Source organism: Psammomys obesus, unplaced genomic scaffold (genome assembly GCF_907164565.1).
Source record: "Psammomys obesus unplaced genomic scaffold, mPsaObe1.curated_primary_1811, whole genome shotgun sequence".
In the NCBI taxonomy this organism is placed as follows: Eukaryota; Metazoa; Chordata; class Mammalia; order Rodentia; family Muridae; genus Psammomys; species Psammomys obesus.
Window position 1 is genome coordinate 2,462 of NW_026590212.1, and position 18,943 is coordinate 21,404.

At 41.7% G+C, this 18,943-nt stretch overlaps 2 pseudogenes; both read left to right on the top strand.

Moving 5' to 3' along the window:
* Positions 1 to 11,245: 11,245 nt before the first annotated feature.
* On the top strand, positions 11,246 to 12,339 carry LOC129676349 (speckle-type POZ protein-like; annotated as a pseudogene).
* Positions 12,340 to 14,057: 1,718 nt separating this feature from the next.
* Positions 14,058 to 15,139, top strand: LOC129676354 (speckle-type POZ protein-like; annotated as a pseudogene).
* Positions 15,140 to 18,943: the final 3,804 nt, after the last annotated feature.

Below are 18,943 nucleotides of genomic sequence, written 5' to 3' on the forward strand. Positions count from 1 at the left end.
AGCAAGTGAAAGACCTGTTTGAGAAAAACTTCAAGTCTCTGAAGAAAGAAATTGAAGAAGATCTCAGAAGATGGAAAGATCTCCCGTGCTCATGGATTGGTAGGATTAACATTGTGAAAATGGCCATCCTGCCAAAAGCAATCTACAGATTCAATGCAATTCCCATCAAAATACCAACTCAATTCTTTACAGACCTTGAAAAAAAGATTCTCAGCTTCATATGGAGAAACAAAAAACCCAGAATCTCCAAAACAATCTTGTACAACAACAGATCATCTGGAGGTATCTCCATCCCCGATCTCAAGTTGTACTACAGAGCAATAGTAATAAAAACTGCATGGTATTGGCATAAACACAGAAAGGAGGATCAATGGAACCACATAGAAGACACAGAAATAAACCCACACACCTATGAATACTCGATTTTTGACAAAGAAGCCAAAACCATTCAATGGAAAAAAGACAGCATCTTCAACAAATGGTGCTGGTCCAACTGGATGTCCACATGCAGAAAAATGAAAATAGATCTATATTTATCACCCTGCACAAAACTAAAGTCCAAGTAGATCAAAGACCTCAACATAAAGCCGGATACTCTAAATCTGTTAGAAGAAAAAATGGGGAACAGCCTAGAACTCATTGGCACAGGAGACAACTTCCTGAACAGAACACCAACAGCACAGGCTCTAAGAGCAACAATCAATAAATGGGACCTCATGAAACTGAAAAGCTTCTGTAAAGCAAAGGACACTGTCATCAAAACAAAACGCCGGCCTACAGATTGGGAAAGAATCTTCACCAACCCTTTATCTGACAGAGGACTAATATCGAGTATATACAGAGAACTAAAGAAGCTGAAAAGCAGCAAACAAAGTAATCCAATTAAAAAATGGGGAACAGAGCTAAACAGAGAATTCTCGACAGAGGAATATCGAATGGCAGAGAAACACTTAAAGAAATGCTCATCCTCATTAGCCATCAGGGAAATGCAAATCAAAACGACCCTGAGATATCACCTTACACCCATCAGAATGGCCAAAATGAAAAACTCAAGGGACAACACATGCTGGAGAGGTTGTGGAGAAAGGGGAACCCTCCTCCACTGCTGGTGGGAATGTAAACTGGTTCAACCACTCTGGAAATCTATCTGGCGCTTTCTAAGACAATTAGGAATAGTGCTTCCTCAAGACCCAGCTATACCACTGCTAGGTATATACCCAAAGTTTGCTCAAGTACACAAAAGAGATATTTGCTCAACCATGTTTATAGCAGCTTTATTTGTAATAGCCAGAACCTGGAAACAACCCAGATGTCCATCAACGGAGAAATGGGTACAGAAATTGTGGTATTTTTACACAATGGAATACTACTCAGCAATCAAAAAGGAGGAAATCATGAAATTTGCAGGCAAATGGTGGGACCTAGAAAAGATTATCCTGAGTGAAATATCCCAGAAGGAGAAAGACACACACGGTATATACTCACTTATATAGACCTATAAGATATGACAAACATAATGAAATCTATACACCTAAAAAAGATAATCAAGAGAGCGAACATGGGGTAAGATTATCAATCCTCGTTTTGAAAGACAGATGGGAGGCACATTAAACATTGACAGGAGTCTACTGAGCGCATTTGAAAGACTCTAACTAGCAGTGTTTTCAAAGCAAAGACTCATGACCAAACCTTTGGCAGAGTACAGGGAATCATAAGAAAGAAGGGGAGTTAGTCTGATGAGGAAAGGATAGGAGCTCCACAAGGACCAAACATATCTGGGCACAGGGTCTTTTCTGAGACTGACATGCAACCAAGGACCATGTATGAATGTAACCTAGAACCTCTGCTCAGATGTAGCCTGTGGTAGCTCAGTAACCAATTGGTTTCCCATAGTGAGGGGAACAAGGACTATTCCTAACAGGAACTCAATGACTGGCTCTTTGGCCTCCCCACCCCCCAAGGGAGGAGCAGTCCTGTTAGGCCACAGAGGAGAGCTTTGCAGCCAGTCCTGAAGATACCTGATAAAACAGGATCGGATGAATGGGGAGGAGGTTCCCCCTATCAGTGGACTTGGCAAGGGGCACAGTGGAGATGAGGGAGGGAGGGACTGGGAGGGAATGAGGGATTGGGACACGGCTGGGATACAGAGTTAATAAAATGTAACTGATAAGAAAAAAATAAAATTAAAAAAAAAGAAAATTGCAGTTATTACAGTGTATCATGTCAGGATGGTAAAGATCTATAAAATAATTTAGTATATTCTAGACTACTAAAAGAACCCATACAAAGGATTTTAATGAAAGTTTTTATGTTGTCTAAAAAGCAAGAGAGAAGGAAAGTTGGAATAATAATAAAGAAAAAGGATGTTAAAGAAAAGAATAGTTTGTCTAAAATAAAAATGTTTGGTTAAGCCAGAGGAACGAAGCTATGAACCTGAAGGTAAATAGAATGTTGTAGAGGGTCCGTGTATGTATATAGGGCCAGAGGGCATATGAATATATGAATAATGTTTGTTTTGGTTCTTTATACCTGCAAATATGATTTTTAAAAAAACTGTAAAATGACTGGTGATTCTTCATTGCAGAATGTTTTCTTGTGTTCTTTAAAAAATTCTGGCTGACAGGTTTGATGTGGACAGAATAATTCCTACAGTTTAAAATTGTTCTATACTGTTCTGTTTGTTCTATACTGTTGTTTGTTCTGTACTGTACTGTTCTGTTAGGCAATTGGTTCTAAAACTTATTTGATCCCAGTGTGTAAGGCTTTTTGTTGTTAAGTGTTACAGAAGATAATGAGATTCATAAGATTTGCTAGCCCCTTTATAAAGTGTGCCAATGAAAGGTCTTGCTTTGATTTTAGTCCAGAAAGAACAGCTTTAAAGTTACACTAAAGACTGAGCTTTACCTAGTTCCTTTGTTTAGGTTGTTTTCTTTGGGGCTGAATTTGGGATGGTTAACCATAAAGTTTGCCTATATATACCTACTTAAAATTTGGTTCTAAAGCATGCATCTAAGAAATATGCCAGAATTAGAGTAAAACTTTCTGTTTTATAGGATACAGTGTAGAGCAAATGATAAAAATAGACAGAGAATAATTCAGATATGCTGGCCCTCAAGCTTATCAGAGAGCTGATGAATACGGCATTTTAACATATGTAAGTTTATTGTGACAGAAAGTCACAAAATTCTAGCAGTAGCTCCCTAAGGTCTCCGAGAAGTTTTGGACACAACAATAAATGACTGCGACTGTGGATTATGGTATACTAACCACTGGGAAATACTGCCTCAACTGGCCTACTACTAGTGCCCAGCCAAACATGTGGACAAAGCCATGGACACCTGGAGAGCTATTGTTTCACATTGCCAGACAAAAGGTGAGGTCAATCTCTTGTGTTCCTTCTTTCCACAGAAGCAGCTTCTCATCCTCTATGCCTAATGGCTGGACTGCCTCTGCTCAGGAAGCCAGGAGACCACAGGAGCCAGGAACACTGCCTTGGTTATGGACTAACTAGTCATCCCTGTCATTTTGATTGGTATGTTTACTTAGCTCATAATTTATCCTTCTCAGGTCTCTGATCACATTGACGGCTAGGCTGGAGGGCTAGGCTTAGTTAATGGTAGCTTGGCAGCTAAAGAACAGACAATTAGGTTAACTATCAGCTCATTGGACAGTTCACAAGTTAGTTAAAACTACTAGGTACAATATGTTTTACGTAAAAACAAAACAAAACAAAACAAAGCAGGTTTGCCCTGCTCACAGGGTTTACATCAGTTGCCAATGTTTATGATAATAGTTAAATAAAAAATATAAAGTTTATGTAGGATCTGAGGATATAGGAGTTCAGGTTATAAAAATCTAAAAAATGTTCATCTACCTACTGATCAAAGTGTCGATTTAATGGACATCAGGTTAACACCGAAGTAAAAAACAACAACAACAACAATAACAACAACAAAAAAAACAGTACAAGCAGTTTCTCATGCAGGCAATTTTACTTAGCCAAAGTATAAGAGAGCTTACTCAAGATTGCACAGAGCCTGCTGTCTGGTTACTATGGTTGCACGGAGTTTCTCAGGGTCAGAGCAGTCTGCTGTAGGACCACCAAGGTCAGTCTATAAGAGACTGGACTTTGAAAAATAGCCAAGAGGCTGAATTCTACTGCTCAGATGCCATTAACTCCAAAAAGGCTGCCACATGGACCCACTTAAGTTGTTTATAAAAGATATAAAACAAACAGCTGACCGGTACCCATTCTGTTGGATATAGTTTTACCTGTTACTCTTAAAATGTTGTTGTATTAGACTTGCTGATATGTTACTTTTCTGAGTTTTTAAATATATATATTTCCTTTTGTGTACCAAAAATTCATATGAGTTCATAAAAATCAAAAGGTCATGAGACCTGGATCTGGCATAGCTCAAATGGATCCCAGGTAAGTTTTTTTTCCTGGTGTTGGGATTCCTCACTTTTTCCATTTAACAGACAAATCTTAACTTCTGTCTCTAGTCTGAATTTGTCTCAGCAGATTTTCACCTGGTTGACTCTATTTCCGGGATCAGCTATGGACTGCAGACTGAAATCTGGACGTGGAAGCCAACATGACTGCTCCCTATCTCTTCAATTGGATCAATTAACCAGAGACTGTTAAGGACTGCCTCATTGACCAGCCCTTGACTGGCTCCTAGTAATCTTTACTAAATTAGGAAAAACTTATGATTGGACAAAAGGCCATGATTTTGGCATCAGAGTAAGAGATTCTAGTATGTTGGGTGGGAGCTCTAAAGATCGGGAAAAATCCTTAAAATTCAGTTAAAAGCAATCCCCCTGCCCAATCAAGCAATGGGACCCTTATCTACTTTGCTTGTTTCTTTAACGTTTAAACCCAGATAATTACAGACTAAGGTAAATCCCCATGTACTCTCCCCAACTTTGACCATCATTTCAGCCTCTTTCAAACTGAGATATCAACGATCCAATCATCAGCATTGAAGAAATTCCAGAAGACGGATCTTCGGCCCATTGTCCCATTCTACAGGCTGAAATGTTGAGTCAAAAGGAAAAAAAATTCTTAAGATAAAATTCTCACTCTGCAGCTGCTTCATGATTGAAGCAGTTACAAGGAGAAGAGGGAAATGAAAGGTTTAGACTAACTTTGTAACCTGTATGTCTTCTAAAGCCTATAGTTTTGAGTTTTAGGTTCAGTTTAAGCTAAAGCCTCTTAGTACCTTTCCAGAGAACGGAGAAATGTGACCCTATCTGTGAGGACAGATATTTAAAAAAGCAAGCAAGCAATGACCTTCGCTCAGCAAAAAGAACGACCAGACCCTTGTCTTCGACATCGTGTTTCTTAGCAACCAACCCAGACTTCTGAGTAGCTGCTGACCTCCAGCCAAGAGTCTGCAGCCCCAATCTTCAAGGATGAGCTAACCACCCCCACCTTCAATTGCAGCTGCATCCACACTTGGCAGGACTGGCCAAGCTTGAGCACCTAAGACTAACCAGTTATCTTACTTTATAGCTTCCTCATCCAATCCTAAATTGCCAAAACTGAGACATCAAATTTCCTGCTATTTTTCTTTTAAAAAACTAAATGCCTTTGTCTCCCAGTGCCACTCTTTGTTGACAGGGAAGAAATGACCCCATTGTGCAATGGTTAAAATAAACCTCTTGCTTTTGCAACAGGTAGCATGGTCTGTGGGAGTTTCTGGGAAGGGCGCGAACTTGAACTCCTGAGCTGTGAGACCCCAGGTCTTACACTATGAACATGGTTGAGGAAATGTCCTTGATGTATACTTGAACATCTTTTGGATATATGCCTAGGAGTGGTATGGCTGGGTCTTGAGGTAACACTATTCCTGTTTATCTGAGAAAGCACCTGATTGATTTCCAAAATGGTTGTCCAAGTTTGCATTCCTACCAGCAATGGAGTAGGGTTCCTCTTTCTCCACATCCTCTCCAGCATGTGTTTTCACTGGAGTTTTTGATCTTAGCCATTCTGATGGGAGTAAGGTGAAATCTGAGGTTTATTTTGATTTCCGTTTCCCTGATGGCTAAGGATGTTGAGCATTTCTTTAAGTGTTTCCCTGTCATTCTATATTCCTCTACAGAAAATTCAGTTTAGCTCTGTTCCACATATTTTAATTGGATTACTTAATTTGTGGCAGCCCATTTGAAGTTAATGGCAAACTAGAGTGGGCATCTCAGCAGTGGAATTCAGGCTCTTGGCCCTGGTTCCTATCTAAAGCTTGGTCTCTCAGAGATTGACCTGGCAATTCTATAGCAGAGGGCTCTGACCCTGAGAACTAGACAATAAATTCCATGCAATCATGGTAACCAGACAGTAGGTTCTGTGTAACCTTGAGTGAGCCCTCTATGTTTTGGCTAAGTAAAATTGCCTCCGTGAGAAACTGCTTGTACTTTCCTGCTATTTAAGTGTTAACCTGACTTTCAGTAAAGGACAGCTAGCTCAGAGCCTAGACTTGGTGTCCCTCTTTGGGCTGCCCTGTCTCCTTCCCCCCAGCCCTCACTCAGGTGGTATCCAGGTTTCATTGCAGGCCTGTGACATTAATTTGTTGCTCTTTAACTTCTTACGTTCTTTCTATTTTCTGGATATTGGCCCTCTGTCAGATACAGGGCTGGTGAAGATCCTTTTTCAATCTGTAGGCTGTCGTTTTGTTCTGAGGACAGTATCCTTTGCTTTACAGAAGCTTTTCTGTTTCATGAGGTCCCGCTTATTGATTGTCAGTCTTAGAGTCTGTGCTGTTGGTGTTCTGTTCAGGGAGTTGTCTCCTGTGCCCATGAGTTCAATGCTCTTCAGGGGGAGGTTTCTTATATGATTTAGTTTAGAATATTTTCTGGGAATTTGAGCTGGGATTCATTGCTCCTTCAAGTCCTTTTATTCTTAAGTTTGTTCTTTTCATAATGTCCAAGAAATCCTGGATGTTTTGACTCAGGAAACTTCTTTTGGAGTTAACGTTTTCATTTTCTTTTATTGTATCTTCAGTACCTGAGATCTTTAGTCCTTACCTTGTATTCTGTTGGTAATGCTTGTGTCTATATTTCCTGTTCACTTATTCCATTTTCTATTTCTAGAGTTCCCTCAGTTTGTTTTCATTTAATTGAATCTATTTCCATTTTTAGGTATTCAAGAATTTTATTGAGTTTATAGAACAATGTTTTTGTTGTTACTGCTGATTTGTTTGGTTTTTTGTTTTGTTTTGGTTTGGTTTGGTTTGTTTTTTGGTTTGGCTTTATGGCTTTCTTCAAGGTATTTACTTATCGCCTCTAATTTTTGATTGTCTCTTTTTTTACCTTTGAATTATCTAATTAATTACTTACCTAATTAATAAGTTAACTTTACAATTTCTTTTTTCCCTTTATTCTCTTCTCCCAGTGCCCACTCACACCCCCATTTCCCCCTCCCCTTCTATCAGATAAGGGGATATTTCCCTATGAATACCAGCCTTCTCTGGCACCTCAAGTCACACTAGAGCTAAGCATATGGTCTCCCAGTGAGGCCAAACAAGGCAGCTCAGGTATGGGAAAAAACTCAAATGCACTTAACAAGGCCAGCAACAGCACCTTGCTCCAATTGTCACATTTGCTGTGTGTGTGTGGGTGTGTGTGTGGGTGTGGGTGTGGGAGAACTGGGTCCAGTGCATGCATGCAATTTAGTTGGTACCCTGTACCACCTATGGCTCTGATAGGGCCCCTTGCTACAGAGAGATGCCCTGGGCACCTGGTGATGAAAAGGTATAGAGAAGGGTGGAGGTGCAGCCTGCCTTCCATCCTAGATTGCTTCCCTCTTTTATCATGTGGGAAATTTCCTGTGTCAGATGCCAAGCCTGAAACCTGTTGTTGTCCCACTTACTTCTTTTGTTTTCCAAGAAAACTCTAGGCAAAAATTCTGTAGGGGCACAACCAACTCTGCAATCCTTTTTAATACCAGATAAATTCGTGAACCTTCTGAGTTTTCAACATTCCCTGAACATTTTTCTCAACGGTATATATGAAGACCACAAAACAAACCAGAAAATTTTCTCCAGGATCAAGACAAGAGACTACCCTGCAGCAAGAGCTGCTCTTTTGCCAATTTCCTTAAACAACATTGCCAACCCATCAAAATCTGAGGTTTAGTCCATTATGTTAGAATCAAAGTTACCCGTTGTGACTATGTCACGTTGGGCACCTCCTGTAGATTTTCACTCAACTAACTTTTTTTAATGTTTTATTTTATTTTTTAATATTTAAACATATATTATTTTAATATATGATGTAGTTTCAATAACCATTTTGTTTGGTCATTGTCTTCTAATGAGAAAACTGGAATACTAACGGCATCACTCAATCCCTCCAGAGAAAAATGGAAGTTGCTGATGGTCCACTTGTAAGAAAATGTCTTAATGGTGATATGTGTGGAGCCCCAGCTCTCAGTTGCCAGGTCCTCTGACATTTCTGCTATAGGTAGTTTAGAAATTAAACTGGATCAAGGAAAAAAAAAAGGAGCTAGGATTATTTCCTTTTCACCCTGCAGTACACAATTATAGATAATTTTTTAAAATTTAATTCAAATACTACAGGTTCTCCCTTCTATGACTTTGGAAATTTGTATCTCTTTGAATATCTAAATTTGAATATTAGTCAGAGAAGTTAGGCCTGGTCACTAGCTCCACCTAAATTGTGTGTGTGTTTGTGTTGACACTTAGGTCAATGGCTGAAAGTTTGGGCTAACTTATCCAAATTCTGATGAGTGGAAAATTATAGAGACTCTCATTTCCTATGTGTTGTACTAGTCCAGGTTCTGCAGAGTAACACAATGCACAGGATGAACTTCTCTTTATATGCAAAATTTGTATTATGACAATGACTTACAAACTGCACTCTAGCTAATCCCACAATAGTTAAAGCCAGTACTTACTTAATCCACAAGGCTAGGAGTCTCAGGTGGTCTCCAGTATATGCTGGACTCCTGAAGAAGTAGGTTCTAATGCCAGTGAAGTGATCCACTTGCTATCAAGTTGAGGGCAAGCTGGCAAAGAATTGAGGTTTCATTCTTTCATGGGCTTATATAGGCTTCCTACTGAAGGCGTGGCCCAATCAGATGGGTGTCTTCTAGCCAGAAAACCTGGATTAAAGGTGTGTGTGTTTCCCTACCTCCAAAATCTGTGCTTGAACTGGGTCTGCCTACTTCATTTCAAGCAAAAAGCTTCTAAAAGGTGTGCGCTCCCAGTTTGAATGTTACTTAGTTCCAGAAGCTGTACTTTGGGATGATCCACATCACAAGTGTATTGTGCTTACCATGGTCCATTGTCCTTAAAAAAGGAGAAGTCAGTCTCTGTCCAGATATTGTTTACCTTTGTGATGGTGTTACACTCATCCCTGCAAGAGACATAATCAGAGAAAGGGTGTTTTCTCTACCGTGTTAAGGGTCTGAGTGTACACAGCATGGAGGACAGGAGGAAGATCTCATATATTATGTCCAGGAAGCAGAGCCAGGAAGCTTTGAATGTGGGATCATTCTTTCTGCCTTTTATTCCCAACTGACCAGTAGTTTGTGTGATGGCTCCACCCTATTTATACTTACACTTTTCTCTCAGAGAATCCTTCTTGGAAAGACTTTCCCAGTTCTACTTGAAGGTGTGGTTTATGAATATCCTAATAGATTCTTGATTGACTCATAGATTTCAGGTACTCAACACCTCATGTTCTGCATCCTCCACTGGTGAATTCTGTCCTCTTTAACCTTAGAACTGCCATGCTTCCTCTGCTGGGCCTTAGGAATGAGAGATTATTCAGGTTTCCAAAGGTGTAGCATGTAGTCAACAGTATCCAATATTCGGCTTTGTAATGTTTCCCATTCTGCAAAGTGATGTGTAAATGCCCCCTACATCTCTTTTCTCTCCTCAGTTCTTCACATTTTGGAGAGACTCACTAAGCCTAGAAAACACAGAAATAGTTTCTGTGATGCAATCAGCTCAGCAGTTCCGAGCCCAGCTCTCCTGTGTGTCTGGCTCCAGTGCTGCTCATCCCTCAGTACAGCATAAATCAGTCAATTGGCTCCACAACCAATGATATGATAGTATGCCTGAGTGACCCCAAATACTCTACCAGGGAACTCCTACAGCTGATTAACACCTTCAGCAAAATGGCTGAATACAAAATTAACTCAAAAAATCAGTAGCCTTCCTGTATACAAAGGACAAAAGAACGGAGAAAGAAATTAGGGAAACGACACCCTTCACAATATCCTCAAATGACATAAAGTACCTTGGTGTGAACCTAACCAAGCAAGTCAAAGACTTGTATGAAATTAATTTCCAGTCTCTGAAGAAAGAATTAGAAGAAGATATGAGGAGATGGAAATATCTGCCATGCTCATTGCTTGGCAGGATTAATATAGTAAAAATGGCCATCTTACCAAAAGCAATCTACAGATTCAATCTAATTCCCATCAAGTTACCAACACAATTATTTACAGACCTCGAAAGAAAAATTCTCACCTTCATATGGAACAACAAGAAACCCAGAATTGCTATAACAATTCTCTACAGTAAAAGATCATCAGGAGGTATCTCCATCCCTGATCTCAAGCTGTACTATAGAGCAACAATACTAAAAACTGCATGGTACTGGCATAGAAACAGACTGGTGGATCAATGAAATCAAATAGAAGACCCTGACATTAATCCACACACTTATGGACACCTGATTTTTGACAAAGATGCCAAAACCCCACAATGGAAAAAAGACAGCATCTTCAACAAATGGTGCTGGTCTAACTGGAAGTCTATATGTAGAAAAATGCCTTGTGGATTAAGTGAGTACTGGCTTTAACTATGATTGGATTAGCTGAACTGCAGCCTGTAAGTCATTGTCAAAATTCCACTTTCTGCATATATAGAAAAAAGTTCCTTCTGTTCATTACTACTCTAGAGGATCCTGACATGTAAATGTCAGTCTCTAAAATTTTCAACTCTTCAGAAGTTGGATATGATAGCACAAACTAGATACCATTGACTTAAAAGTCAACACACACACAATTTAGCAGTGGCTAGTGACTGGTACTAACTTCTCTGACTATTATTCAAATCTAGATAAATATTTTCAGAGAGATACAAATTTCCAAAATTATAAAATAGAGAACCTAGGTATATTTGAAAGTAAATTTTAATAATTATCTATAATTGTGTCCTGCATGGTGAAGAGAAAATAATGCTAGCTCTCTTTTTTTTTTCTTTTGATCCAGTTTAATTTCTAAAGTACCTACAGCAGAAATATCAGAGGACCTGGCAGCTGAGAGCTGGGGCTCCACACAGATCATCATCAAGACATTTTCCTACAAGTGGACCATCAGCAACTTCCATTTTTCTCTGGAGGGATTGAGCGAAGCCATTAATTAGCAGTCCAGTTTTCTCATCAGAAGACAATGACCAAACAAAATGGTGTTTGAAATTATACCAGAATGGGTTTGATGAAGAAAGCAGAGATTACCTTTTAGTTTACCTGGCAGTGCTCAGCTGTCCAAAGAGCCCCATTTGGGCAAACTTCCAGTTTTGGATCTTAGATGACAATGGGGAGAAAAGAAATAATGTGGAGAGCCAAAGTATCAAGAGTTTCCTGCCAGACCAACATTGGGCATTCAAAAGCTTCATCCCTCGAGAGTTCCTCTTGTCCTAGTCCCAATGGCTACTACTTATGGCAGGCTCACACTCTTTTGCAAGGTGAGTATGGGCCAAGATGTCGTCAGCCTTTCTCGACAGACATCTGCAATCAAGATTCCAAGGTGCTCTTTGACAGATGAGGTAGGAGAGCTGTGGGAGAATTCCCTCTTCACAGACTGCTGCCTCTTGGTATCTGTTCTGGGCTCACAAGGCCATCTTAGCAGCTCGCTCTCCACTTTTCAGGGCCATGTTTCAAAATGACATGGAGGAGAGGCGAAAGAACAGAGTTGAGATCAAGGACCTGGAGCCTCAAGTCTTCAAGGAGATGATGGGCTTCTTTTATACGGGGAAGGCACCAAACCTCCACACCATGGCCACTGGTGTGCTAGCAGCTGCTGACAGGTATACCCTGGAGTGCTTGAAGATCATGTGTGAGGATTTCCTGTTCAAGGACCTCTTAGTGGAGAATGCCGCTCACACTCTCATCCTGGCTGACCTCCACAGTGCAGAGCAGCTGAAAATGTAGGCACTGGATTTCATTACAGTTCATGCTTCTGAGGTCTCTGAGACCTCGGGTTGGAACGTCTTGATACATTTCCATCCCCACTTCCTGGGTGAAGCATTCCATGCCCTGGCTTCTGCACAGAAGCCTTTCATGAAACCACTCTCAAACACCTGAAAAGATAGATCCTAGCACCTGCTTCCTTGTGACCTGCACCTGTCTTCCTGAAGCAGCAGCCAGTGTTACCAGCAACTCCCAGGTAGACTATGGTATTGCTGCCAAGTTTAAAGTGAATCTCGGGAAGGACACCATGGTGGCTAATGATATTAAACACCTGGGAAGAAGGTGGAATGCTGGTCGGATGGACAGCCCTGGACTCTGGTTTATTCTACCTCATGCCTACTTGTTGCTGTACTGGTTTGATAGTTGTCCCATGACTTGGAAACTGAGATTGAACTTAGTTGATTGCAACAAACACATCTCAACAGGTATTCTTTTGGGCTGAAACATGTCTGCATTGGATTGAGCAGAACCCATGACCAGGGGATCAGAGCAAAGGGGAAAACAAACATGGATCTGTTATGATATGAGAAGGGACAGACAAGACTTTTTTTTAAGTTCAGTTTGTAAGGAGAAGGGTGATAACTCAGTTGGGAAGAGCAACTGTTGCTCTTGCAGAGAACACCTGGGTGATTTCCAGCAAACACAGAAGAGGTTTCAGCCATCTGTATCTGGACATACACCAGCTCTGTGACACTTTCTTGCCTCCAGCGGCACATACATCTCTGTATACCAACCCTTAGAAATAAAATATAAAATTACTAAAAATGATGAAGTCAGTTGTGAGTTTCTCCAGTTTTTATGTTTAAGGAAGTGAAGTTTACTGCATCCAGCTCTGCTCAGCTGTGGGTGTTTGTGCAGATTCCTCAGTGCCCTCACCCTATTAAAACACCTTCTCTTCTTTCTTAGCCCTCAATGTCTACTGTTGCAACTCATTTTTACTTCCTTTATTTCTTAGTTACTTACTTACTTAATTAATTGTCTTTGCATCAGGATGTGAACTTACACTACCTCCTCCAATTTAAGCCTTTACCTCTACTTCCTCCTCTCTTTCTTCCCCACTCACTTTATTCCCAATAAAGGGTAGACCTCCCAGGCATATTAACCAGCCTTGAAATGTCAAGTAGGACTGGGCACATCTCTTATTGAGGCTAGACCAAGCAGTCCAGTTAAAAGAAAGTGATCCAAAGGCAGGCAACAGAGAAGCTATACTCCCATTGTTAGGTAATTTCTATGATGACCAAGCTGCATATCTGCTACATGTGTGTTGGGGTTCTGGGTCCAGCCCATACATGTTTTCTGTGCAAAGCCAGCCATCAGTGGTTTACCCTGACTGTAGCGGGTAAGTCATTCTCCTTAATCTTCTTTGAAGTATGTATAGAAGTATGTATGTATGTGTGTATATGTATATACATGCATATACACATACAAACATATACACATTAGTTCTGTAGGTACTGTTGCTCTACAGGACTCTGGCAAATACAACAGGTTTTGAAGAAAGAATGTATTGAACGTCGAAAATCCTTCAAAAGTTGTGTATAATAGCCAAAAGTAGTTACCAATTAACCTAAGATTCTACACAGAGAATTCATTGGAGTGATGTTAGAATTACTAAGGGACTGGCTGGACTGTCTTCTCTGAAACTAATACTGAAATCTGGAAAGAAAATTACAGAGAGACCCAAGTTTCCAGTCTCAGCAAAGAGGGAAGAAAGCAGAGAGCACATTCTAAGATTCTACAATATCTGTAATTGTGTCCTACATGTTAAAGGGAACACAATCTTGATTCTTTGTTTGGGGCCAAGTTGAAACTTCAAACTGCCTCCAGCAGAAATGTCAGACAACCTGCCAGCTGAGAGTTTCGGCTCCACATACTTCACCGTGCAGACATTTTTCTACAGGTGGATCATTAGCAGCTTCTCCTTTTGCCTGGAGAGCATGAGGGAAGCCATTGAAAGTGTGACTTTCTCATCAGGATCCAAAAACAAATTCCAATGGTGTTTGAGAGCACACCCCAGTGGGAGCAATGAAGATAGCAAAGATTACCTGTCAGTTCACCTAGTGTTGCTCCACTGTCCAAAAAGCCCCATTTGGGTGAAGTTCCACTTTTAGATTATAAATGCTGAAGGAGAGAAATGCCAAGGACTTTGGAGCCAAATTGCCCTTAGGTTTCTGCCAGGCAGCAACTGGAGATTAAAAAAGTTTATCCAGAGAGAATTCCTGTTGTCCCAGGCAGAACTCCTTCTCCCTGAGGACCACCTTACTCTCCTGTGCAATGTGTACATTGTTCAAGGCTCCTGCACCATTCCAGGACAGAACACAACATCGGATATCAAGGTTCCAACCTGCACTCTGATGGATGAGCTAGGAGAGCTGTGGGAGAATTCCTTCTTCACAGACTGCTGTCTCTTGGTATCTGGTCAGGAATTCTGGGCTCACAAGGCCATCTTAGCAGCTCGCTCTCCAGTTTTCAGAGCCATGTTTCAACATGACATGGAGGAGAGGCGAAAGAACAGAGTTGAGATCAAGGACCTGGAGCCTCAAGTCTTCAAGGAGATGATGGGCTTCTTTTGCACGGGGAAGACACCAAACCTCCACACCATGGCCACTGGTGTGCTGGCAGCTGCTGATAGGTATGGCCTGGAGCACTTGAAGGTCATGAGTATGTCCTCTGCAGGGACCTCTCAGTGGAAAATGCCACTCACACTCTCATCCTGGCTAACCTCCACAGTGCAGAGCAGCTGAAAATGTAGGCACTGGATTCCATTACAATTCATGCTTCTGAGGTCTCTGAAATCTCAGGTTTGAAGGTCATAGTGGATATCCATCCCCACTTGCTGGCTGAAGCATTCCATGCCCTGGCTTCTGCACAGAGGCCTTTCCTGGAATCCCCTCTCAAACACCTGAAGAGATAGATCCTAGCACCTGCTTCCTTGTCACCTACACCTGTGTTCCTGGAGCAGCAGCCAGTGTTGTTACCAGCAACTCCCAGGTAGACTATTTATTGCTGCAGCATTCACAGTGAATCTGGGGAAGGATAGCATTTTGGCTTAAGATTTCAAACAGCTGGAAGAATGTGGAATGCTGGTCGGGTGGACACCTCTGGACTCTGGTTTATTCTATCTCATATCTACTTTGTTTCCCTACTGCTTTGATAGTTGTCCCATGAATTGGAAACTGAGATTGAACTTAGTTGCTTGCAACAAACATATCTCAACAGGGATTCTTTAGGCTGAAACATGTCTGGATTAGATTGATCTGAACCCATGACTGATGGATCAGAACAAAGAAAAAAATATACATTAACGTGTAATGATATGAGAAGAGACAGGCAAAGAAGACTTTTTTATGAGCTCAGTTTGTAAGGACAGGAGTGATAACTTAGTTGGGAAGAGCACCTGTTGCTTTTGTAAAGGACACCTGCATACTTCCCAGCACACACAGGAGAAGGTTCAACCATTTGTAACTGAACATACACAGGATCTGAAGCACTTTCTTGCCTCCATGGGCACATACATATCCGTATAGCAAACGTTACAAAGAAAATATAAAATGAATAAAAAAACTGAAGTGTTTTTTTAGTTTCTCTGGTTTATATGTTTAAGGAGGTCAATTTAGTGCATCTAGCTCTGCTCAGCTCTGGAGGTTTGTACAGACTCCTCAATGCTCCTTTCCTATTAAAACCCTTTCTCCTTTTTCTTAGCACTTGGTGTCTACTGCATCAACTACTTTTTTTTCATTACTTATTTACTTACTTAATTAATTAATTGGCTTTACATCAGGATGTGAACTTACCATACCTCCTCCTCTTTAATCTCCTACCTATGCCACCTCCTCCCTTGCGTCCCCACCCACTTGATTGCCAGAGGAGGATAGACCTCTGATGGATAGCAACCCCCCTTGGAATGTCAAGTACGACTGGCACATATTCTATTGAGGCTAGACCAGGCAGTCCAGTTGGAAGAAAGTGATGCAAAGACTGGCAACAAAGAACCTCTACTCTCATTGTTAGGGAATCCCTATGATGACAAAGCTGCACATCTGCTCCATGTGTGTAGGGGGTCTGGGTCCTGCCTTGCATGCTATTTGTTTGGTGGTTCAGTCTCTGTGAGTCCCCAAAGACCTAGGTTAGTTGATTCACTATGCCTTATTGTGCTGTCCTTGTCCCTTCTGGCTCCCTCAAACCTCCTCTTCCTCTTCCACAAAACTTCCGGAAATTGGCCTATTAATTGACTGTAGGTCTCTGTACCTGCTTCCATCTGCTGCTGGATGAAGCCTTTCAGAAGACAGGCTTCTGTCTGCAGCACATCAGAGTTTCATGCACAGTGTCAGGGATTGGCTCTCTCATAGGATGGGACTCAAGTTGGTCTGCTCACTGGCTTGCCATTCCCTCAATCTCCACTCCACTTTAAAACCTACACTTCTTATACAGGAGACACATTTCAAACAGAAGGTTTTGTGAGTGAGTTGGAGTCCCCCTCCCTCCACCCTCTCCCTCTGTCCCCCTCCCTCCATTCACTTTGTATCCCATCAGATCATGACCCTTGTACCTTCCCAATCCTGCCCTTCCTCCTTCCCTCCCTCATCTGCTTCGATGACTCTTCCCCACTCCACTGACTGTGGAGGACCTCCTCCCCTACCATCTGACTCTATCTTGTCAGGTCCTATCAAGACTGTCTTTCAAAGCCTAACTCTGTGGCCTGTTCAGGGTGCTCCCCCTAAGGGGAGGTGATCCAAGACCAGCCATGGAGATTTTGTCAGGGACAGCCCCTGTTCCCCTTACTAGGATGCCCATTTGGAAACTGAGCTGCCAAGGGCTACCACTGTGCACTGGGTACAGGTTATCTCTGTGAATGGTCCTTGGATAGAGTATTAGACTAAGTGGAACTTTGTGGTTTCTTGAAGACTGAGTTTTGTCATGTGATATTTTGCTGCAAGCTCGGCACATGATATTTTGTTGTATGTTGGCTTGTGAAAGGGCATTTGATGTTTTTCTGTGAGCTCTCACATGTGAGGGGTATAACTTTGGCTTGCTGAGAACATCCATGGGGGGACTCTGAGGGGAGGAGATATGTAGAGGCCCATGGATAGGGAGACATCCATTTTGGACTGAGATTGCTGCACTGATCCTTGGGCTTTTACACATGACTTTGCAGTGGGAAAGTCTAGAGAACTTCTCAGGGGAATCCAACAGTCTTGTGGCTTTCGCTCACTTCATGTTGTTGCTTGGTGTTGGCCCTTGGACTGGACTGCTGCCATCCTGCTCACTGAGTTTGGTAATCCTCTCAAGTCCCATTGACCCTAGCAACAGGAAGTAAATAAAGAAGGTCTACAGCCCTTTCTCCTTCTGAACTCCTTCCTAAGTTAGGAGGGTTGGAAGAGTGTGAAAGGTGTTTAAGAATCCCAAATACTGTAGGTTTAGAAAGGTCTGGAGCTCCAATAGAAAAACAACAGAGTCAAAAAATCTGGGCCTAGGGGACATTTTCTGAGACTGATACTCCAACCAAGGAACATTCATGGAGATAACCTAGACCGCATGCACAGAAGTAGCCCTTGTCAGCTCAGTCTCCAAATGGGCTCTATGAGAAGGGAAGAAGGGGCTATCTCTGATATTAACTCAGTGGCTGGCTCTTTGATTACCTCCCCATGAGGGGGGCCAGCCTGATCAGGCCACAGAGGAAGACTATAAAACACCATCCTGATGAGACATGATAGGCTAGGGTCAGATGAAAGGGGAAGTGGTCCTCCATTATCAGTGTACTGTGGAAGGGGAATGGGAGATGAGGAATGGAGAAAGAGCAGGATTGGGATGGAATGAGTGTGGCACCACACCTAAGATACAGTGTGAGTATACCTGCTAACGATGGTGGTGAAGCTTATGATGAGATGGAGTGGCATCCAATAGACATGCTAGATTTAAGACATTTTGAAGAGTCTATTTTAAAGTATGGGATGCATTCCCCCTCCATTATCAGTGTACTGTGGAAGGGGAATGGGAGATGAGGGATGGGGAAAGAGCAGGATTGGGATGGAATGAGGGTGGCGTCACAGCTAAGATACAGAAAGGGTTAAACTAACTTTGTAACCTGTATGTCTTCTAAAGCCTATAGTTTTGAGTTTTAGGTTCAGGTTAAGCTAAACCCTCTTAGTACCTTTTCAGAGAATGGAGAAATGTAACCCTATCTGTGAGGACAGATAGAAAAAAAAGCGAGCAAGCAATGACCTTCACACAGCAAATAGAAGGACCAGACCCTTGTCTTCGAGATAGTGTTTCTTAGCAACCAACCCAGATGGCCTCAATCCTTCTTCTGAGTAGCTCCAGACCTCCAGCCTAAAGCTCGCAGCCCCATTCTTAAAGGACGAGCTAGCCACCCCCACCTTCATTTGCAGCTGCATCCACACTTGGCAATACTGGCCAAGCGTGAGCACCTAAGACTAACCAATTATCTTACTTCATAGCTTCCTCAACCATTCCTAAAATGCCAGAACTGCAACTTCAAATTTCCCCCAATTTTTCTTTTAAAAACTTAAGGCTTTTGTCTCCTGGTGCCCCTCTTTGCTGACTGGCAGGTGTGACCCCATTATGCAATGGTTAATAAACCTCTTGCTTTTGAAAGGAGTCATGGTCTGTGGGAGTTTCTAGGAAGACCACAATCTTGAACTCCTGAGCTGTGTATTGTATTGTATTGTATTGTATTGTATTGTATTGTATTGTATTG